Genomic DNA, 23,307 nt, shown 5'->3' on the forward strand with positions numbered 1-23,307 from the left:
AGGGCAGAGGTTTCCCTGCCTGGGCCACAAGAAAGAGCAAGTCCTGACTAAGGATCTCACCTGCCAATGGCTCGAGGTTGGAAAACAAAGTCACCAAAAGAAGTAGGAACTGGAATGAGTTCCCAGTTCCATTAGGATAATGGTGATGCTTCCTGTCAGGTTAGATACCCGAGATAGCAGGAGACCAAGAATGAAAACTTGGGGGAAGTAATTTTCCTTTCCCCATTGCTGTTGCCTTCCCAGCCCAACACAGGAAGAAATCATTTCTTTGCACTTGCATATGAAATGGGATTACCAATCCCTACATTTCATCTTATTACATAATCAGAAAAAAGAAACAAAAAAAACCCAAACTGTTTTAAAGGCATCTTGGTGTTACCTGCTAGAGTTGAAGATGCACAATCCTTACAACCCTTCTAGGCTTGTATGTCAGTCAAGGCTTGTGTGTGTGCACAGGAGGTGTGAATCCAAATACTCATGGTGGCCACTTTTGTAACAGCAAAATGAATGAAGACACCTTAAACCCTAAACGTCTTCTGACAACTGGATTGCTAAGTAGATCATTTTGTTTGATCATAGAACACTTCAGCTCACTTACCAGGTGAAAAATGTCACAAAACTTTCAGATATTGAAATATACCTAGTATATTAATATCTTTATAAGTTTAAAAATGTGTCAATCCTTTATATGGCTTAGCGGTGCACACGTATGTGGTAGAAATGTAAATGGACACGTGGGAGTGAGAGATATCAAATTAAGGATAGTGAACTTTGTGGGAGAGAGGGAGAGCAGATCAGGAAAGGACTCTCAGGTGGCCTTGCTGCACTGGTCACATTTCAAACATGAATCTAGGTAGTAGATACACAATCGTTTATTTTCTCTCACTTTTTTATAGGTCTAAATTCTTTCATAATGCATATCTAAAAATGAAAAACAAGCACAAAAACACAGAAACACCAACAAGTGGCAGTATGGGAATGTGTCATTCCAATCCCCAGAGAGTCGAGGCATGGAGCTGACCACCCTGGAATCTTGGAGGACTCCTCCTCCCCACGGGCCACTTGGTGCTTTAGAGAACCAGATGGTGTCCAGAAGCAGACAGAGAGGTGATGGGCGAAAAGCAAAGGGAGATAGACAGGAAAGACGGAGAGTGGGGATCCAGTGGCTGGAGGAGAGGAGGGGCCCTTGTTAATCTCACCAGGCTGTTGTGGTTGAAAGGACCCACTTTGCGCCCAAGCAGCCGCTTATGTTTCTCTCAGCAGGCTTCAAGCTGCCTGCAATTCTCTGTTAGTTAATAAGAAAAGTGAGAGATGCAACAATTGCTTTTGCTTGGCTGGCTTGTAAAGGCTTTGTCACTCAAAAATGGAACAAAGGCCCTAATAACACCCTGTGCCGCGAAGGCGAGTGTCAGGGAACGGACCGAAATCAATTATCTGGGTGAAATTCAGACACAGGAGGAGCAGCACATACGTCCACAGCAGCATCCAGACCACATAATCCCATTAACAGGGTGCTGCTGCTCTTCTGGGAGGGCAGAGCCACGCAGGAAAATTATAATTAAAAGTAAATAAAGAGCAACGAGGCCCTGGTACCCTTCTGTCACAGCCCTGAATATGGATGTCGTTCTGTCCCATGGTGGCAGGGCTCCAGAGTGACTCCTGGGTGAGGTGAGCTTGGAAATGGGGAAGAGCTGCAGGCTTTCATGAGCATGCTGGCTAGTGCTGCTTATTAGTGATGTTTAGAACCTGGGTGAGGTGCTTGGAAAGTGCCCGTGGTGTGCCAACAGCCTGGCAGGTTTTTCCTGACACAGGATATGGATGACTTTGGAGATTTTTTTATGTACGTCTCTCTTTCTAAAGTCATATTTGAGGAAAATTGTGAAATGAATGAATGAATGAATGAGTGAGTGAGTATGTGAGTGAACTAGGCTGTAGCACGTAAGGGCGAGTGGTTTGAGTTTTCCTTGAAATCAATAAAGAATCATCTAGGGCATCTTTTAAAAATGTAGACGTCTAGACCTGACCCCAAACCAAGTAAACTTAAATTCCTGGGGTTGCAGCTCAGGTTTCCATAGTGTGGCATGCTGCCTCGGGTCACTGGATATGTGTGACCAAAGCTGAAAAGCGTTGAACTAGAGGGTCTCTAACAGTCTTCTTCACTTGGACACATAGGATTTTGTCATGAACTTCAAAGTAGACCGAGCAGCCAGCAGGTCATGGAGGCAGGTGGGTATGGTCTCACCCCTGCCAATACTTAGCTCTGCAACATCGGGCAGGTAAACTAAGCTTGAAATCTCAGTATCCTCAACAGTTTAAAAGGTTAGGAAGGAATGATAGCTAGGTATCTTTGTGGTTTTTTTGGATTTGACAGCTGTGTGACTTTGAAATCCCATGCCCCAGAACTCATGAAGAACAACCAGCATGAATGTTACTGAGTTCCTTTTCTGTGTCCTGCATGTCTGTGGGGAGATGAAAGATGTGCATCTAGTAAATGGCAGAGAGAAGACCTCGTAATTCCCGTTATACTCTACATAGATTCTGAACAGAAGGACAGACATTCAGATGATTGGTTAACCTACATAAGCAATTTAGATAAGCATCAGAGCAACTGACTTTCACACTCATCGTCTCCAGCTACCGACAAGGCCCGAGACAAATGATATGCAATAACTATTCAGTGAATGATTAAAGGAACAAATGAATGAATGGTACCTCTGTTGGATGAATCAGTGTGGCCTGTTTTTGGCAAGTATTTCTGTTTGACTAGATGTTAAATGGCCAGTCCCCAACCCCAACCACTTTCCAAGAGGCTGACTGCTGTGCTGAACTGTGATTAATGGCTTCTAATATTCCAATCCAGCTATACAAATCCATGGATTCTATCAATATGCAAATTTGTGTCTTTAGAGCCAAGAGGGATATGGTCCCTCCTCCAGGAAGGGTAAGTTTGCACCTGATGAGATTTTAGTCTATGTCACTAGGTAAAGCTCTTTATAACTGCTTTAAAAATTGTCTTTGGTTTTGTTTAAGTATGTTTTACCTATTTCCCAGTCAAGAGGAGTGAGTCTGGATGGAGATCAGGCAGGCCTGGGGTGGTGGGAGCCCTCTGAGGAGATAGTGACAGGATTGAAGGAGTGATTTTAAATTAACTCCCTGGAAATCACTGTAAAGGGTGCACTGCAGCATGAAGGTGGATTCTGAAGCAAGGAGGGAGATTTCAGCCTCTTGTCCCTCCCAGACTCCTTTAGTTGATGACTGGTGGGTGCCGAAAGCCGCTGATGTGTGTCAAGTGTGTCCTGTCAACACCCCTGCTCCCCTGCCTGTCATCTTCCGTGTTGTTGCCGGCGAAAAACCTGTTTGGAAGAAAGCACAGTCAATGGGATTGGTGCTTATTTATAAAGACTAAGTGGTACAGTTCACACGCAACTGCAGCAGCTGGCACCAGCCCCAAGGCCCTCTCAGCTCTAGTGATAAGTCATTCAGTGTAAACCACGGTACACAGAGGCAGTGGCCAGCCTCTAGTCAGTGCCCGCAAGGGTTGGCAATTATTGTTGATTGGGAGGTGTTGCTAACATTGGGGTGCTGGACAATGTGTCAGCTCAGAAAGGTAGGGCCAGATTGGTGGAAGGAGGTGGAGCAGCGGGAACCATTCACAGGGAAGCTCAGAGGCCCCTCCCAGGAAAACCTTTGTAAAGGCCCAGCTGCATGCTGCACTGAAACCCCAAGTCTTCCTTGAATATTCAGGTGGGCTCTCCTCGCCACCAATAAACATGAACTTTGGCTAAGAGATGACAGCAGCAGTGGATCTGCTGGGAAACGAGCCCCTGAGGTGCCCAGTTAAAGTCAAAGCTACTTCTAGGTCAAGCTGAAGCAAAAGATGGAAAGAAGCAATTTTAGGATCAAGTGTTTGCTTCGAAAAAAAATCCAGTACTATCCATTAAATTCTCACTCTCCCTAAATCTCTAAAGATGATTTTGTTTTTGAAGCAGATATGTTGTATGTGGAGTCATTTTTAGCCTTAAATGTCATGTATACGCCCTGAGGTCATATTGCTTGAGGTACAGTAGTAATGAATCAAACACACAATTAATACACAAGTACAATGATATGCTTGAGGCTTTCAGGGATACAGGTACTCAGAACAGCTTGGATGTGAATGTAAAGAAAGACTGAGTAATCATGGAGAGGCCAAAATGTACTCAAATTAAAACCTAAAATGATAGACCAAGCTGAACCCAAATTAGGAGACGCAGCCCAAAGTGTCCCCTGGGTTTTAAAATGCCCACACAACATGTGGCCTGAATCAGAAATATTTGGAAATAGACGCTGTGCCGTGAGAAGAAAAGGAAATATTAAAAAATCTCAGGAAAGATTAAGTAAAATATTTGGAAGTTCCAGACACTCAGAAACCCACTCAGAATACATGTAAAGGGAACCACATGAATTTAACATTTATTCAGTTAAAGTACACTGAATGCCCGGTATGTTTTAGGCTATGCTAAGTATGGACCCTTGACCCAAAACCTCAACTCAAAGCCCTCAAGCTGGAAGGAGGCTCAAATGATGAATAGCCCAATTTAGTTCTGCATAGAAAGACACAGACCTACAGAACACTTAATCTCTAAAACCTCAAATTCCCTATGGCTGAAAGCAAGTGGGATCTAATTCTAATCCAGCAGGGTTGTTATAGAGTTGTATGATTTGGGGACAGGTCTCCAAGACTCCCGTTCTTTATTTGCCAGTGACGAACTGGACTAAATAATCTTTAAATTCCCTTCTGTTTCTTTCATAGTCGATGAACTTGTTTCCTCACCCAGAAGTCAACTACTGTCATTTTTGTCTGTAATCTTTATTAACAAAGCTTCTAAGATACAGGGTATCCAGGAAGATACATACCCCACATTTAGGAAAAAGCCCTTTTCCAGGGCTTTTACGAAACTACCGTGGTAGGTAAGGGGTTGACTGCTATTTGGGGGGCACAGTGGACTGAGGGATGGAGATTGTACTCCCGGGCTACACCACATGACCCTTGTGAAAATAGCATACTGAGTCAGGATTGTTGCATCTAAGATGCATTCATGATGAATGATTGAGGCTCAGAGGTTTCCCTCCATGGATTTACTTGGTGTGATCCAGAACAAATCCTTTTCTGCTTATGCATGTCTGGATTTAGTCTTGGTGGTTAAATAATCAAAAAATGCAGAATTTTCTAGCAGCTAATGAGAGCCCCTCACATTTGGAAATATGAAAGCTTCCGGAATTGAAAATAAAGGAAGAGAGAAGATAATTCAGTTAGGTTCTTAAAAGGTTGAAATGGAAACAATGGCCACTTTGACCGCACTCTCTCCCCATCTCCAGTTCCAAGCTTCCCCCCTGACAAGCCCTGCCTCCTGCAGAGACTAGCTGGGGCTCAGGACGCTCAGCCCAGCTCTGCCAGCCTGCTGGAATCCGCTCCCACCACCGCCACCCACCCGGAAGGAAGCAAGATTAAAGGCGACCGCTTAATCCCTCTGCAAAGCTTCTTAAGTATTTCTATCAGGGTCAGCTCAGTCAGTGCTTACTCAACCTGCCTCTGGAAAATATCCCAATTTAGGCCCTTCTGCTGACTGTCAAGTTGAGAGAAGTGAGAGGCTGGATGTTGATCCCAGAGGCTGGGGAGAGGCCCGGGGTGGGGGTGGGGGGACAGAAGGGAAGAAGTGGGGGTTGGGTAAGCTATCCCCTTTCCTGTGCAGAGCACAGGACAATTTGAGTTTCATTCCTCTCTGGCTTCGTTTTACTTCTCAAAAGGATTTTTTAAGAGAATTCTTCAAGAGTCCTACCAGTCCATACTGAGTGTCTCCTGCGCTCCAGAACCGTGCTGGAAGCTTGCTGTGAGGAAGAGGGGCGGTGCCTGCTCTCAGCGCAGAGCCCAGCCAGGGAGACAGCAGCTGAGCAGCAGCCCAGGCCCAGCACCGGGTGGGCGAGGGCTGGGATGGAGGGTGAGGAAGCTGGCCCAGCTTACAAGAGGGCAGAGAGCTGAGGCGGGCGGGGTGGGACAGCTCTCAGAAGGTAGACCTATTTAAGCTCTTTTTGGACACATAAACTCTAGTTAACCAGTGCACGCGGAAAAGTGGGGTGCGAGAAGGCGGGGGGCAGAAGAGCAGCAATAGGCCGCAAGAGGATGAGAGGGCGGGAAAGTCCAGATGGTCCCTCTAAGCCAAGCGCAGGAGTTCAAGCTCGATGCTGAGGATGACGGAAGCCGCACGAGTATTTCTACTTGAAGAGCAAGGTGACCACACGTGCATTTTTAAAGATCTCGGATTGCTCAACAGAAAAAGGACTGGCAGAGGGCAAACATGAAGAAGAAAGATCAAAATCCATTGCCCGCAGTGTGTTGGTATGGGAAGCTGGCAGCAGAGCTGGGAGAGGTAGTGGGTTTGGGGAGATACATAGGAAACTGGGTTGTCAGAGTTTACTTGGTGGCCGCTTGCATGCGATGGCTGAAGAATAGAAAGAAATCAAGATGAAAGCCCAGGTTTCCAGATTGGGCGCTGGAGTGGGTGTAGCAACACGGAATGAAAAGCAGCTGCAGAGGTGGTGGGGGAGGCTGCAGGCAGAGCCCCGCAGGGCAGTGGAGGCAAAACGCAAGACGCGCAGCAAGGAGTGGGCATCCTTTTAAATGGAGTTGCCGCTCACCTCCCTGCATGAGTTGTCTGTTTAATTTTATTTTCTCTGCATTGACTACAAACAGGGACAAGATTAGGCATCCTTTTAGGATCCATGCCATTGAGATATATATATTTCCTTTTTTTTTTTTTTTTGCAGGGAGTACAGTGGAGGGGTGAAATGTACTGCCATCTGAAACCATATGGAAAGGTTCCAGAACCTGTGCTTTCAGGATGACAACACGTGTGTGTGATCAGAACCATTTGTGTGGACTCACAATCTGGTTCGGCAGAGGACCAGCTGGGGAGGCACCTAGTGGGCAGCTGGTGGAGTGGCGCCAGGTGTGGGCTTTCAGAGCCGCTGTGTATATGATCTGGCAGGGGAAGTAAACTAGGCATTCAAGAAGTTTTCAGCTGAGTAGCAAAAAGGGAAAACTCCACGGAAAATAGCACAATAATTGGAGTAAAACCCAAAGTGGCCAGTGGAGAATAGAGACCATGTGTACCCACTTTTGTGTTGGTGATTTATTGCCATGGGAGCACATTCTTTCTGAAGAGAGAAGAGTGGAGTGCTCTATTAAGGTCTCTGGGAGGTACATTAGCTCTATAAAGTCACTAGGTTGTGGTTCATTCAACGCTTCATTAGGTGTTAAATGACAGATAATAATAATATTATTATTAATCACACATGGCTAACATTTATTTAACTCTTACTGTGGCTCAACACTGAGCCCAGTACGTAACCTCTTTTAATACTCCATGAAGTCTGTGAAGCAGGCACTATTTCAAAGGAGGAGAATGAGGGCCAGGGGGTTGAAGGCACTCCCCCAAGGCCTCACAACTATTAGGTGGTAAAGATGAAGTTAGAGCCCAGCCTCTGTGATGTCAGAGGTTCTGGTCTTAACCAATAACTTATACTGCCAATAGCATCACAGAAGTAGTGTTGCAGCCAAGTTTCTAGAAGAAAGAAAAGATGATTTGTAGAGCTGAATGTACCTACTAATTATAATACCACTGATTTTATTGGGGCACCTCAATGAAATGCCATGTGGCTGACCTGTCTGGATCCAAACTCTTTGGCCTTCTCATCTGTAAAATTTACCTATGGAAAAGTCTTAAACATTCTTAAAGATAAAGCTCACATATCTCTTTCATTGAGCACCCCAGACCCCCCCAGAGAAAGGCCATAAATTCCTGTCCTCCCTACACCCCCCATCTGTCCTTTACAGGAGCTCCGTCTATGATGAGTTAGCCATGATTCCGCATAATGTGTCTTCCTCATCAGCTTATGAGAAGGAATCTCATATTCTTCATCTTTGCATCCCCAGAACCTAGCAGAGTGCCTTGTACTTAGTAGGTTCTTACTAAACATGTTTTGAAGGTATGAAAGAATGATTGAATCATAAAGCACAGATGATATTAGTTTGTGTATAAAATCATTCAGTGTCATGATGGCAAGGATCTGGTTACTGAAAAAATACATGAGATATCTTAATCGATGCTTGGTAAGTCCTCAGCGCTTCGTACTATGTGCTGAATGACAGTGAACAGCCCTGAAGGCATCACTTTGATAACTTTTGTGATTGTCAGCATCACCTCCTTACCACAGTTGATAATCATGTTCAGAAATAAGATCCAGCTTATTAAGGGCAAAGCCACAGATGGCAAATCTAAAATGTCGTGAGAACAAAGGGATGCCTTAAGTGCAATAGTCTCCACCTTTGAGCCAGGTGGAGATGGGCAGGGGTCCTGTCGTTTCTTCAGCCTCGTCTCCTGCCTGTCTCTGCTCACACGCTCCTTTGCTTCTTTGCTTCTGCCTCAAGCTCCTCGTAGGCCCTTGAATTTGCCAAACACTTTGTTGCTGTGGAGACACGGGCACCTTTCTTTCCTTGGAGTCAGCTCCCCTCTCCGCTTTGGCCTCCCTTGCTTTGCTACCTTCAAGTCCTCTTCAGTCTTGGTTCAGATACGAATTCCTCTGAGACGTCACCCTTGTTTATGGGACAGCTCCCCTCCACCTTTTCCCATGCATTCTCCTGGCTCCTCTCAGGCATTGTAGAAGCCATCCGGAGTTCCGGTGTGAGGCTTCTTCCTTCTCGGCATGCCCAGCATCTCACTCCGTGCTGTGCCCCAGCCCCCAGCACAATGCCTGGTATACGTTGCATGGAGGAGGAAAGGAAAAAGGAGGGATGGAGAGAAGGAAAGGCAGACTCTAATGCCATACTGTCATTTTTCTTTTTTTTTTGAGACAGAGTATCGCTCTGTTGCCATGTGCCAGGCTGGAGTGCAATGGCATGATCTCGCCTCACTGCATCCTCCACTTCCTGGGTTCAAGCAATCTCCTGCCTTAGCCTCCCGAGTAGCTGGGACCACAGGTGCGTGCCACCACACCCAGCTAATTTTTTTGTATTTTTTAATAGAGACGGGGTTTCACCGTGGTCTCGATCTCTTGACCTCATGATCCACCCGCCTCGGCCTCCCAGAGTGCTGGGATTACAGGCTTGAGCCGCTGCGTCCGCCCATACTGTCATTTTTCTAATGTTAGTGGCAAATATGAAGTGCTCTTAAGTCAACCAGTTCAGGTCCTGGAGTCTCTCCTCATGTCTGAACGCTTAACTGGAGGTGATCCAAACATCACCATTTACTAAAAGGATACATCAATTCCTCGTACTCTCATATATTACAGACATCAGCTCACATATGATAATGGCAGCCTCATTAGAGGAGAAAATAAAGGGGAGAATGAGAGGGAGGAAGGAGAAGAGAGGCGGGGGGGGGCTGACTAATTATCTTTCTGACAAAGGGTAGAGAAAAACCACAGAGGGCAAGAGTTTGGAGGAGGCTGAATGGAGTTTTAAAGTCAGTTCTCTGGTCTTTCCTGTTGTTAACTCGATGCACACTGGGAGGTTGTTTGGGTGGGCAGAGATAAACGCCATGGAATGTCCTGGTTTGCTAACAACCTCCATACAACTGAATTTCATACCAGCATCATCTACTGTAAATACTTGATCCTGGAATGGCATGGCGACTTTTTAGAAAACCTTATAAAAGATGTAGATTATCTCAGGGCAAAAAGGTAAAAAATAATTATATCTTTAGAGGCCATTGCAAATTCCAGATGCTGCCACAGCTGTATTTTTAATATTCCAGCACTAGGACAAGAGCGAATCTTGCTATGTGCCTCTTATCTTCCCTCACATACCAATGCTGTCAATGCCATTGGCAATTTTACATGTAAATGAGCCCATCCATCACTCCTCACTCTGCAGCAACTCATTTCTAGGCCTGCCATAGAGTTACACCATTAAATCTCCCTGCTTTACAATATACATCATGACATATTTGACATCAATCAGCTGTGTCAGCCTGCTCACTGTAAACCATAAACTTGCTCTGCAGCCCTCCCTGCATGGGGTGATTAAACCCGCTTGGGGTAGCTTCCTGATTACAGTGATAAATGATGATTCATTTCCCACTCGCTCTTCCTCCACCTGTGCCTCGCCTCTGCCCCAAGCTCCTCCGCTTGCCTATTGGAGGAGGTAGTGGTCAGTAGGATGTGCACACTGAAATGCTGATTTGTACACTGAGTTCAAGCCCTGACATTAGCAATCACTGCTTAGGCCTAGGTTATGACTTTGCTATTTCTGAATGATGATGAGAAGTCCTTTTGTCCTTCTATGAGGACGCAAAAGATGAGGACTTATAGTTCTTCTAAGGAGAGTCCTCTTGCCTAATAGGGAGAGACCGACCAGGACAGCAATTCTCAACTCCCAGTGGTGGATACTGGCCACATAACCATCAGACCTCTATATAAAATGGGCAATTTCTGGCAGGTTAGCCATAACAACATCCCATCCCTACTGAAGAAAGCATATTGGAATTCACACGAGTGAAAGTGACATTATTACAAATGTAACTTTGAATCTGTTCTGATTTTTTAAAGTATTTCATTTGCAAACTTCAGTATTTCATTATTAGAAATAATAAATTACTTGTGACACACCGGAATATCACATCACACCATAAGCTAACTGTAACACACCAGTATATCATGACACTCCACTTGAAGTCCACTAGACTAGATGATGTCCGTGCTTTATTTTTCAGCAGGAAACCTGAGAGAATTCCAGCACTATGAGTAGATACTTCACTAGACTGATTAGGCCATTCATCTGGTCCCACTAAAAGTCCTTTTGCTCTTCCTTCTGTTGAGCCTGAGATAGCAGCAACTTCTGCTTCTTGGCACACTGACCAAACCATCTGCTGACCAGAGGAAGCAGCCTAGATCACGTGTGCACACCGGAATATCTCCTAAGCAATAAATCAGAGGGCTCTCCGGACCCAGTAAAATGCAGAGTAGTAAGAATTCCTTATCCACATTTACCCATTCGGACACAGGCCTGGTACCTGCCCACCTGCCACTCACGTCCATTCCTGTCAGTCTGTCTGCCTGGGTCTCCCTTTTCTAATGATCTCTTTCATCTACCAGAGTCCACGGTGGTTTGTCCAGATTAGAGGGTGCAGACCCACCTGGAAAGAGCAGAGCAGAGGGCTGTGCTATTGCTATACTGCCACTAATCAGATTCAGTGTCACAGCACTCTTTGGGTGTCCACAAAAAGGTAGGGCTTCTTTAGGGTGGGTGGCAGGGGAGTGGAAAAAAAAACTGAGGGAATGTGAGCAAGGTGGGGACAGGGAGTCAATGTGTTTGGGGCATTCAGCTGGTCTCATGACGTGGGAGGAGGAGGTGGAAGAGAAAGGGAGGAGGAGAGAAGCCTTAAGCAGGGGAGGGGCAGGAGGGGAACAAAGGAGAAAGTTAGCTTCTTGCTTTCATTCCTGGGACATCCAGAGTAATGAACCCTCTTTCTCGAGAAGACGAATGGGCAGCTGTAGAGATTATGAGTGAGGTTTTATTGCAGATCGATAAATCTGTGTCACCGATCCCCATCTGGAGGGAGTTTTAATTTAAAGGAAAGAGTGATGAGTTCACAATGCCAATAAATCAAAAAGTTGTGTATTCACATATGCATTAACCTTCTATCAAAACATACATCCACGTCAAGGCAGGAGCTTGGAAACAAATCTCGTAGGTGATTTCGAAGGACAGCTGGCGGAGCCCAATAGCTCACCTACCTTCGGGACAGTCAGAGGGGCTGCTGTCTCACTCGGCACCCTGGCCCACGTCTTTGACAAGAACTGAGGGGGAAGCCGAGGATTTATATTGGTGCCGTTAGCAGAAATTGCTGGTTGTCACCAGACGACAGCTGCCTCAGATCAAAATCAGGAAGAGTTCTCCAAAAAGGAGAAAGGAGATTTCACAGCAACAAAACTGAGATAGCAGCTGACAAAAAAGTGGGGAGAGGAGGAACAGATCGAGGGAATCCAGAAACCTGTATTCAAACATAGTTTGAAGTGTTGGGCATAACTGTGAAATCTGCCCGCCGATCTCCCCCATGCTCCCTGGTAGCCCGGTCTTATACCGGTGGCCTCACTGGGGCTGTAGCAGTAATCAGTGGCTCCGTGAGGCGTGGCCAGGGACTGATGCCAGCAAATCCCCTGGGACAGGGAAGTCTGGATGCACAGCAGCAGCTCTATGACTTGAAAAGGTGAATCAGACACAGTGTTAATCAGCTACCCGACACCTCCCAAGAAAGCCAGCAGTGTGGGGAGGAGGGCCACTTACTGGCTTACTAATCAGCACCCTTGTTGCATGATATACCTATCACTGTGCTATTCTTTCAAAGACTTTTGTAGAAATCCTGGAAGGGACTAAAGAAATTAAGTGTTTAGCATCTATCACCAAACCAATCAGTCAGTCCATCCATCAGTATCTCTCTCTGCACATGTCTTGTAGATGTAGAATAGTCTACGTATATCTGCTAATTCTAATCTATCCACCTATTGCACATGCATGCACCAAATCCTTTATTTTCTAGTTCATAAAAAGTGTGCTACATTTCTATTCACATTAGCATTGCTAGGTAGGTATGATGCATCTTCTATTATTGATGAGAAAATTGAGACTTGAAATGATCAAGAAGCTGGGATTTTAGCCTCGGTGTCTCTGACCCCAATAAGTTTTTTCTTTTGTCCCGCCAGTCTCTGGATGTGTTTGTGTATGTGCATGGGCATACTTCTTCGTACTTGACCCCTTTCTTTCTAGCCTAATTCTGAATATTCCCCCTCCTGTATGTGCTGCTTCTCAGGGATGACTTGTCAAAGCTTTGCACATGCTGCCTCTCACAGCTAGAAACGCTCTTCTCCCCACACCCTATGTGATGCGACTCACCCTGAGATACCCAGCTCATGACCACTCCTCTGTGACCCTTGCCTAGATCAACACCCACTCCACTGAACACAGCTAATTTTCCTTCATTTGTACCTTGTATATATCTCCATGAGAGCATTTAAAATTTTATTGTATTTATTTTTTACATATATGTTTTCCCTATGTTCACTGAGACTATGTCTTAGTTACACTTATGCTAGGCAGTGTGTGTGGCCCATTTTAGTTGCTTTTCTGAAGGTGGCTGGAAGGATATTTTTCACTAATGTTTTAATGAAGGAAAATGAGTTTTGATCAAACAAATAATCGAACAAATATAAAGAGAATCCCAGTCCCTGAAGGTATAACTGGACTGTCAATTCCTGATTATCTTAGGAATCTGTGCAAACTTTATAAACCAGAGAGTTTCATCAGCCACCTACTGCCTTCTTCCCCTTAAGCCATCAACGTGTATCAATTCATGAACATAGCATTTCTAGGGCTCAGATAATAAATCCCATTTCAAAGATAAGTAAAGTAAGTCCTAGAGAAAGCATGGAGCTCTCATGACCCAGTGAGTCACCTGTCCAGCCAAGTCAGAGCCCTAGACTTGTGAATTGTTACCACTGAGCCTTAGCTCACTGATCTTGTAAATCAAATTCAAGGAAGGATGTCTCTAAAACATTCACCTCCACTTAAACATTTTGTTTCCCAAACCTTCTGCTGAATACATTGAAAGTGATAGTCACTTTTAGAGAAAATCGTGACATCATTAATAAACTTTCCCATATCAACCCATACTATCTGAAGACTCCAGTCGTAGTCTTTATGCAAATAACTTCATATAAGATCATGTCTGAAAGGTATAAAGGGAGAAAATACAAAGAAGACACAATAAAAGCAATAAAAGTATTTACCAAATGCCTAATAGGTGTCAAAGACTTTTCTAGGCACTGAAGACAGTGGTGGGTGCCAGCTCTGGGAGACTTGCCTTCCATGTTAACATCTCTGTTCCAACAGCCACCATGAACACTTACTGAGATCTTTCTGTGGGACAGGCATCCTTTTTAGTGCTTTACACATCCGACACTGGGAGCAGGCGCTCTAGCCCCATTGCGCTGATGATGAAACTGAGCACGCATAATTTGATTACTAGCCTAAGGACACAAGGGGATGGCCAGCCTGAATGCAGAGCCCAAGCTGCCAGTTCTTCTCTGCAGTGTTCCTCCTATTTGCTGTTTCCTCTCTGTTCTCAGCACTACTTTCCTCTTTGGAGAAAGCTTTCTAGATTTTGAAGCTGCCTTGTAGCTTCTCTCGTCGCCATCCCTCTCTCCACTCTCATGCTGCTGTAGCCAGAATGGTTTTCCAAAAAAGATAGTGCCTGTCTTCAGATAACCTTTAAAAGCTTCCATTACCTATCAAATAAAGCTTGAATTCCCAAGCATAGTATTCCCGGCCCTTGATGACCTGGACAAATTCACATTCCCAGTCTTTATTCCGTAATTTCTATGACGACTCCTTCTAGTCACAGGCGTGGGGTAGGCAGGGCCTTTGTCCTCTGTGCTTTTCCTGGGACTGAACTGTTCCTTCTCTTCTTAGCTGACTGCCCTGCATTTCTTCCAAAGATTAGCCTAACACACTTTTCCCATGAAAAGCCTTTGACCTTGTGCCTCCTGTAATCCAACTTCATGGCTCCATTCACCGTGAGCTCCCAGTGCTTTCTTTATATCCCCATGGCAATATTTATGTCCTAATAACTATTTGGTAGTGCTTTCTGTGTTTTTGTGAACTTAAATGCAGAGACTGTGTAACTCATCTTGTAATCCCGCAGTGCTTAGCACCATGCCTGGAACCTAATAAGAAATCCATAAATATCAGTTGAATTGGACGGGTTTTTCTAATATCAGACAGTGTATGGCATCTGTGACGTGACTGATATGGTGTGATGTGTGTGACGAGCATTAGACCTGGAAGCATAAAAGCTGGGAACCACCCCTTGCTCTGCCACTGGCTTCCTGTGTGTCACTGGACAAATTCCCTCTCCTCTCTGGGCCTCATTACCCCATCTAAAATGAGAGGGGAGTGCAGACAATATACATTATATTACATTACAGTTTAAAATCCTCAGCAACCTTTCTCATAATCTGTACATATTTAATAAATATTTGTTGAGCGCTTTTTCTCTTCCAGACACTCTACTAGGCTTCAGGGATGTGGAAGCAAAGACAGACTCTGGAACTGAGAGGCTCACACGCGGTTTTCATATCAACATTGCAGTCTAAGTGAGGCAATGATTAACCACAGTTACTTTTTCAAAAGAAAAACTCAAGTCCAGAGAGCTTCAAATTTTGTGATTATTAGATATTTTTAAGATTCTGGGTCATAGCAATTCAGTGCATATAACCAATTATTTATAATTTGCCCCACAGTGGAAAACAAATTTCTTCAAAGAAGGTGCACTTAGTCTTATAGGAAAACTCAATTACTGCACGGAATTTAGCAGGTAATCTAATTTACCTCATTGACCACCTTTTAAAAGAATGTTGTCAAGTCAATGCTGTTTCATGTTTTCATGCTTACGTAAAGTTACAATGGAGAAAAGGAGCAAAATTTCTGCTAACGACACTAAATTGAAACGATGGATGTCAAATCTGATTTTCCCATAGAAAATATGTTATCGAGTGATTATATTCCTTATCGAAAGTGTGATGTCCAAAATTTTATAGGCATGACCATAAACATTGTGTTTAATTTTCTGCAAACAATAAAGCTATATTCTTTTTTAAAGCATAAAACTTTCTAAATCCATTTGCTCCATTAAATTTAATAAACATCCCGAGCAATACAAGTATATAAGAATCTCTGATAGTCACTGCTGGCAAAAGAAATGTGGATAAGATATTGTTCTTTCACTGGTAGTTTTGTTCTATTATTGACAGGAAAGAAGTGTACGAATATGCTGAAAGTCAGAAAATGCTAAGTTTCTTAAAGAAGAAAGAACATGAATTAACATTATTGATCATTTGCTATATTCCAGGTGCTATCGTAAGTTCTTTCTGTTAGTAGAAACTAGTATTATTGCCCCTGCAAGGCGTGTTTTAGTATTAGAGTAGTGTAAACTTTAAAAAAAATTAAGTAATAAAGCTCTACTTATCTGGGTCCAAATTCTAATATAAGTCTGATAACTGTAAATCTTACGTTTTTCATGTTTGAGAGTTTACATACTTAGACACACACACACACCCCACCTATCCATGTAGGATGAATAAAAAGAGGCCAAAGAAGACTTCTTGTGGGAAAAGATATATACACTGGGCATTGCTTACAATGGGTGGAATTTTGGTGAATCCATAATAGAGGGGAAATTGCTGTAGGAAAGGACCAGAGTAAAAGCAATGACAGAAGGAATCATAGTATATGCTCATGAAAAGGCAAGCATTTCAGTTGGGTTGGAAGTGAGGGCTGGTCCTGACTTCATGTTTATTCCATGTTAGGTGCTGGGGCTACAGTGAGGAAGATGATCATGATGGCCTCTGCTTTATAGAAGCAGATATTATAATATGAATGTTTTAGTCTGTTTGTGCTTCTTTAACAAAATACCTGAGAGTGATTAATTTATTAAAAAAAAACAAAAAAAAAACCCAGACATTTATTTCTCACACTTCTGGAGGCTGGGGTCCAAGATTCAGATGCCAGTGGGTTTAGTGCCTGATGAAGACTCTGTCTTCCCTTCTAAGAGAACACCTGTGGCCGCATCCTCCAGAAGGAGGTATGCTGTGTCTTCCCATGGCAGGAAGGACAGAAGGAGTGAAAAAGAGTCATGGCTACTCCCTCCAGCCCTTTGACAAGGCACTAACACACTCATGAGGGTACAGCTTTCATGACTTAATCACTTCCCTGACACCAGCACAGTGGGAGTTAAGCTTTAACACATGAATTTTGGAGGAGACACATGCAACTCACAGCAAGAGAGACATAGTCGGTGCCCTGGGAGTGGAGGGAAGGGAATGACTGATGCTGTCAGGTTGCGTGAGAGAAGACGTTGCAGAGGACATAACCCTTGCTGTGGGTTTTGAAAGATGATGAAAACTATGTCACGTGAGCAAGGAGGTGCTGAGGTGCATGGGATGGGAAAAGGAAGGCTAATCCTGGCATAGGGGATGGCAGGACCAAATCCAGAGTTCTCACTGGGTGTGGATGCTCAGGAAACTACTCTTGCCCTTTGTGGCACAAAAACTTGGTGCATGCAAAGAGGAAGAAGGTGAGGGCTTGAGATAGCGCAGAGCAGGCACAGGAAACAGCAGGTGTCACGCTTATGAGCGTGCTCCGACCCCCTCAGCCATGCCTCAATAAATAAGCTGGACTTAACTTTCCTGGCAAAAATAAGGGTATCATTAATGGCTTTTATTAGAAAGTGTGAGGGTCAGAGCTGTACTTTGGGAAGAGGTGTGTAGGGTAAGAGGCGAAAGAGAGAGATTAACTAATTAGTTGTTCTGCTAGTTTGGGTGAGAAGCAATAAAATACCAAACTAGGTTGCAGGTGCTGGAGACGAAAAGGAGTGGTGAAAAATAACAAAGTTAAAATCAACAGATTATCAGGCCTGAGAGACAGAATTTATGTCAGGGCAAGGAAGACAGAGCTGGTAATATTGTGAAGGCAATTATAGATGCAAGACGAGATTTTTGGATAAATAGTCAAGGCTGGAAACAGATTTAGGCATCATTCCCACAGAGGTGATAATTGGACAGTGGGAGGTGATGAGAACACCAAGGGAAAGAATGTATAAAAAGAAAAGAAAGGACAAGAGAAAGGTTGGGGACAGAACTCCAGAGAATGCCTTCACTTGGGAGAAAGACAAGGTGGAGGAGTCCTCAAGGAGCAGAAGCCAAGCAGCCAGGGCTGAGGGAGAAAGGAAGGTCAAGGTCTGGAGGGCTAGGAAGATGGATTTCACAGAGAGGAGTGGGCAGTGGCTGGGAGCAAGTGCTGCAGAAAGGAGTAAGTTGGCTTGAGATTCAGCCAGTTCGTTTGATAATTAGTAAGTCAGTGATAAACGTCAAGAGAGGAGTTTACGAGAAGCAAACAGGTGGCAAAAGATGCAGAAGCATGGAGATGCCAGGGACCTCGGTGTAGAATGTCCTCTCTCAGTTATGTTTGTCAATGAAGGAAGAAAACACCCACAAATTGAATGAGGGTGCCCTCCTGCCATACAGGGAAAGTCTCATTCAAAGGTCCCGTATTTGCTACCTCAGCTCCGTGATGTGTCTGGAGGTGGAGGATGCCAGGTAAATGATGTGCTGGAATTATTTGCCAATGTCTATGGTCCTTTTGGTCCTCAACAATCTGGAGCTGGGCTGCCTCTATCTGCTCATAATCACACCCGCAACCCATCAGGCTCTCTCCTGAGGAACGGGCACCCTTTCTCAATTCTCAACAGTAGCAAAGGGAGTTGCACAGCACAATGGATAAAGCTCAATCAATAATCCGAGGCAATTACATAAAGTGGGGGAAAATAACACTGTGTTTTTGTTTCTCACTTTCTGTTCACAGTTTCTCAGGCTATGACTATTTGTTAGCCGTACAGAATGCAGTGAGGAAGGTTAGCATAGCACTCTGCTTGCACGAGAAAGCAGCCAGGGCTTTCGGCACTCCCTGCACATACAGACCATTGATCAACAGACAAGGTCAGAGCTGCAGATGGCACAGGGAGAGAGCTTAGCAACTCACCCTCGCAGCCCTACCCCCCGACCCATCACTGCCTGGCAATCTTTCCGTCCTAGCTAGGGTACTCTGGGGACTGCCAATCCTCCAGGCTCTGGAGAAGGGTGCTACTTATGGGGATGGGTGGTGTGTGCCCTCCTCCCTGAAGGCATCCCAAGAGTGGGGGGTGCAGAGATGGAGGTGATAGCAGGGAATTATGGATTCTAAGGGAGAGTAAATGGCAGCAGATAAAACCCCAAGTAGCTGAAATGCTGTTTTCATGCAAATGCCCCTAAGTAAAATGAAAAGAGGCAGGACAACGCAGGAGGAAAAGAGACAAGAAAGGAATCCAATAGGAAAGCTGAATTAATTCTAAATGGGGGAATTTTCTGAGAGGCATTAGCCACTCTTGAAGAAAATGAATAGGCTCCCTCCCCACATGTATTAAATGCCTATGATTCTCTAATTTAGGAGCTTTTCATTGTCAATTGAAAGACGGAAAACTTCAGGTGTATTTCAGGAAAAGAGGCTGTCTCTCACCTATGTATTATAATGCTCAGAATTAGTTTTTTTTAAGGATTTTAATTTTTTTTTATTATACTGCACTTAAAAAAGATTACACAAGGCATGTCTCCCTGAAATACCCTCTATCAGAATGAGTTCTTGGGGGGGGGTCAGATGAGGAGAAATTTCCTTGAGGGGTCAGAGGTAACCAGGTCTGTGTGGGTGGTACAGCGCTGGGGTCATGGACTCTGCCTCGGGAAAGATGTGCCCGGCTCACATGCTGGGGAGTGAGTGGTCAAGGGGAATGAGAGAAAGGTTCAAGACGTCAGAACGTGTTACGTGAAGAGCACGGGTTTGTTCAAGGCGGCCTGGCTCCAGTGCCATCAATAATTGAATAGGTCATCTAGCTGTGCTTTCCTCATTTACAATTTCACATTAGGAATGGTTTACCTCCCTTCTGTACCATGAGGATGACGCGGGATACAAGCATGAAAATATGCAAGAAAAACAGTGTTCTAAATAGCAAGATATAAACAAAGGTGCCAATGTGTTTGAAAGAGGAACTGAATGTCCCTTGGTCATTTTAAAAAGTGAAGTCACCCTGTGCTATGGCAAAACTGCCGTAGGATCTATGTCTGCATGCCGAGTGGAACACAACCTCTAAGGGGACACTGAGGCTTCCGTGGGGGAAATACAAAGTCCCAACGTACAAAAGGAGTGAATGGGGAGAAGGGATGGGCCCCAGGACAGGCTACCAGCCTTTACTCTAGCTCAGGGAGGACCTAGGCATCTCATCTGGGCTGCTGGCCACTCAGTATGGCAACTCCAAAAGCACAATTGGTTCAAATGAGCTGCCCTACACTTCAGAAGGACACATACTTTCTACCCATATCTGCTGTGTTCTCATTTAAAATTTGATCTTCAGAAAAAACCATTCCTCTATTCTTTCTCCTTGACTTGGTAAAAGTAGTTCACGTGGGTCACAGCAGGTTTGATTTGATGCAGAGGTGACTCACTGGGTGTTGTGTAAAAGTGCTAATCTTCCCACAACCACTTCTGAATTCTTAAATTCCTCTGACACATTAATTCTAACCCCAGCCCCAAATGCCCCAACATCTCTGAGAGTCCCAGAACGGAAATTATAGCAATTTCCTATAACCAGAATCAAATTCCAAGGTTGGAGAGCAGGGGCCACGTCCTACTATTAATTCAAACATCCATGTGAAAGATTATGGTGGGCAGCTGTGATTCCATTAAAGGGGGCAATTTCAACTCCATTTCCTTGATAAACAGACACAAGCTCACCCCTAAATTGGGCTTGATAGATTTGATTAGGGTAGGGTTTTTGGAGGTTGTGATGTCTGCAGGAAAATTGCTGTTTGACGTGCAAGGCCAAATTGCACTTGAAATCTCCTTGCAACCATAGAGAGGGGGAGAAGGAAGAGGATGGAACACCTAGCCAATTGCTATCATCCAAGCAGCAGGGGAGTCAAGCTGTTGTATTCAAAATATCTGTTAGGTATGCAGCCAGTGTGTGCTGCAGAAAGCATGCCAGGCTCAGGGGAACCAATGATTAAAAGCAGCAAAACCAAGTGTTATTTAAACAAAGCGAAATGTACTCATCCAATTTTTTAGCCTATATGAATCTGTTTCAGGGAGGAGAAAAGATAAGTTACTTCTTTTGGAGACTCTTGTGGTTCTACGTTTCACAATTCCCATTGAGAGCCTTCGGGCCACGAAGAGATAGAAGGTGAGGCTCACAGCTTTAAAGCACACCCTCCAGTCACAAACACAGAATGATGGGTGAAATGGAAGTAAAACCTGTTAGCCTGGCCGGGCGGGCGTGGTGCCTCACACCTGTAATCCAAGCACTTTGGAGGCCAAGGTGGGCGGATCACCTGAGATCGGGAGTTCAAGACCAGCCTGACCAACATGGTGAAACCCTGTCTTTAAAAAAAAAAAAAAAAAAAAAAAACCTGTTAGCCTGCTTGGTTTTTCAGTAAAATGGGAAACTTCACTTGTTTAGGTCAGTTCCACCAGATGAGGCAATGGGGATTGCAATGACTTCTTTAACCCCTGTTCTTGGATTCCAAAAGTCATAAACCTTTCGTGCTGGAAAATCTGTTTGCTTTGTAATTACCTGTACTTAAAAGAGAGCTTCAATTCCTTCAGCATCATCCACTCTGCTGGCCTGGCGCCATGTGTGGGGATCTGAGATTGAGGATCTAGAGTGCGCTGAGAACCACGCCAAGTGCTTTATGTGCATCATCTCCTCACATCCTTCAATAATTTTGGGAATGTTTACAGTTTTCCCATTACCAAAGAAAGGCAAGGAGTTTCATAAAAGTTGGAAAAATTGTGTGAGGCCTTGTAAGTGGACAGAAGTGGCCTACGATGCAAACTAAAATCGTCCTGACAGCAATGTCCAAAGGTATTCCATCATACTGGGCTGCCACCATAGCTGACCCTAGGGTACTGGGACTCTAGCTGAGACCACACCAACTCAGACATGCTGATCTTCTATTTCTCGTGTTGCGCTCACCTTACAGGTCCTCTCCTATGCCCACGCCTCCTGGGGAAGACAGTCTGCTTGGTATTACTGCTTGGATCAGCTGTCATTGGATTTAAAACTCCAGAACCTGCCTCCTCAATTCTGGTTGACAGATATAAATCAACTCTCCACTGAGCCACGATGTATTTGGCTGGCACCAAATCCAAAGCCCCTCTAGTTTTCCTGTGATGTTCAGGGGCCTTGAATTGCCTTCCCTCTTTTCCAACCTAGACCTCTTCATGAATCCTACCCTACATATGGCCCACACTTTACCTGAGGATATAGAACAAATAAATAAATTCCTTTTTGATGTGTCTGTGAACCTGCAGTATTCCTTCTTGATGCAATGAGTGAAGAGGCCCACTAGCTCAAATATGACCATTTCCTGATGTGGTCCCAGGAGCTAGACATCTAAGAATTCTCTACAGAGGATTACATCCCAGGCTGACTCTGTGCATTAGTATGGGACAGTCTGAGGATGGATTATACAGGATGGGCCTAATTAGAGTGAGTTAGGGTGGGATATAGTATGTATGGCTATATTCATCTTTCAAGATGTACACTCTTAATTGATTCTAAAGGGTGAGAGATATTAGTTATAAACAATGAAGTCCTGTACTACACAAAAAAGTTAACAAACAACAAAATGCTTTACTAAAAGTTGCTGGCAAATTTGCTGTCTGCTCTTTTTTTCTCTTTTGGAATTTTAATCAGCAATTAATTGAACAAATATTTACACTAAGCTAATTGCTGGAAATGCATTGTTGATTAAAACAGACATGGACACTGCTGTCACGGAACATAGCAATCGAATAGGGGAGATATTGAACAAGCAGTTGAAAGTTCACTGGGCGTTACCATCTGCTTCCTGAAAGCACCTAAATAACCCAAGGCAGGTGCCAGTGCAGATGGTTATTATCCATCTACAGGGAAGGAGGTTACAGACATCTTAAATGACCCAGAACGATATCTCTGAATCAATAGAGTTGCAGATGTTCTGTCTATATCATATTTGATATTCACACCTTAGTAGAAACGGACAATGGCCACATACTGTTTTACGGATACAAATCAATAGCTCTTAAATTGTTTGAGGTGGAGGAATAAAGAAAGTTTATTGCGTCTCCTTTTAAAAGTCAGGAAACCTTAAAATCAGCACTAGCCATAGTACACAGCACATAGTAAATGCCCAATAAATATTTGTTAGAAGGATCGGTTGAAGAATTGAATCTGCTTTGTAGTCAGGCTTTAGACTCCTCATCCTTGCCACCTCTGCTACCATGTCCTTCTTCTGGGGGAAGCGAGACTGTGTGTGTGTGTGGAGGGGGGGCAGATGCATAAAGCAATTGGAAGATTCTCCATCTCCCCTCTTTCCTAGATGTTGTTCCCTTGCAGGAGAAGAAAAGAGAACTGCAGCACTGTGCCAGTTCTCTGCCACGTCCATGATGACAACAGTGACTGGGAAGAGGAACAGATAGGTGCTCAGGGGATCCTGCAGACTGTAGCCCACACACCTACACACACCATCAAGACGGAGATCACAAGGACCATGCTACAGCAAACCTTCAGTTAATTTCTTCTACCCTGACACCCATTATTACGACCCTTTTCTTGTTTAAGTCTTGTATCAATATGCTTGGCTAATTTTTTT

At 44.3% G+C, this 23,307-nt stretch overlaps 1 protein-coding gene and 1 long non-coding RNA gene across 10 annotated transcripts in view; both read right to left on the bottom strand.

The window, feature by feature from the left end:
• The window catches only part of LOC116555929 (neurotrimin), a 968,350-nt gene that overhangs the window by 534,608 nt on the left and 410,435 nt on the right, over nt 1-23,307 (bottom strand). The window lies entirely within an intron of this gene.
• Nucleotides 12,788-21,756, bottom strand: LOC116555934. Its single transcript, XR_004270755.1, has 2 exons — nt 21,082-21,756; nt 12,788-20,926 (listed from the first exon to the last, which is right to left on the bottom strand). It is a non-coding gene; the product is annotated as an uncharacterized LOC116555934 (long non-coding RNA).

This window comes from Sapajus apella, unplaced genomic scaffold, assembly GCF_009761245.1.
Source record: "Sapajus apella isolate SASKATOON/1434 unplaced genomic scaffold, GSC_monkey_1.0 scaffold16, whole genome shotgun sequence".
NCBI lineage: Eukaryota > Metazoa > Chordata > Mammalia > Primates > Cebidae > Sapajus > Sapajus apella.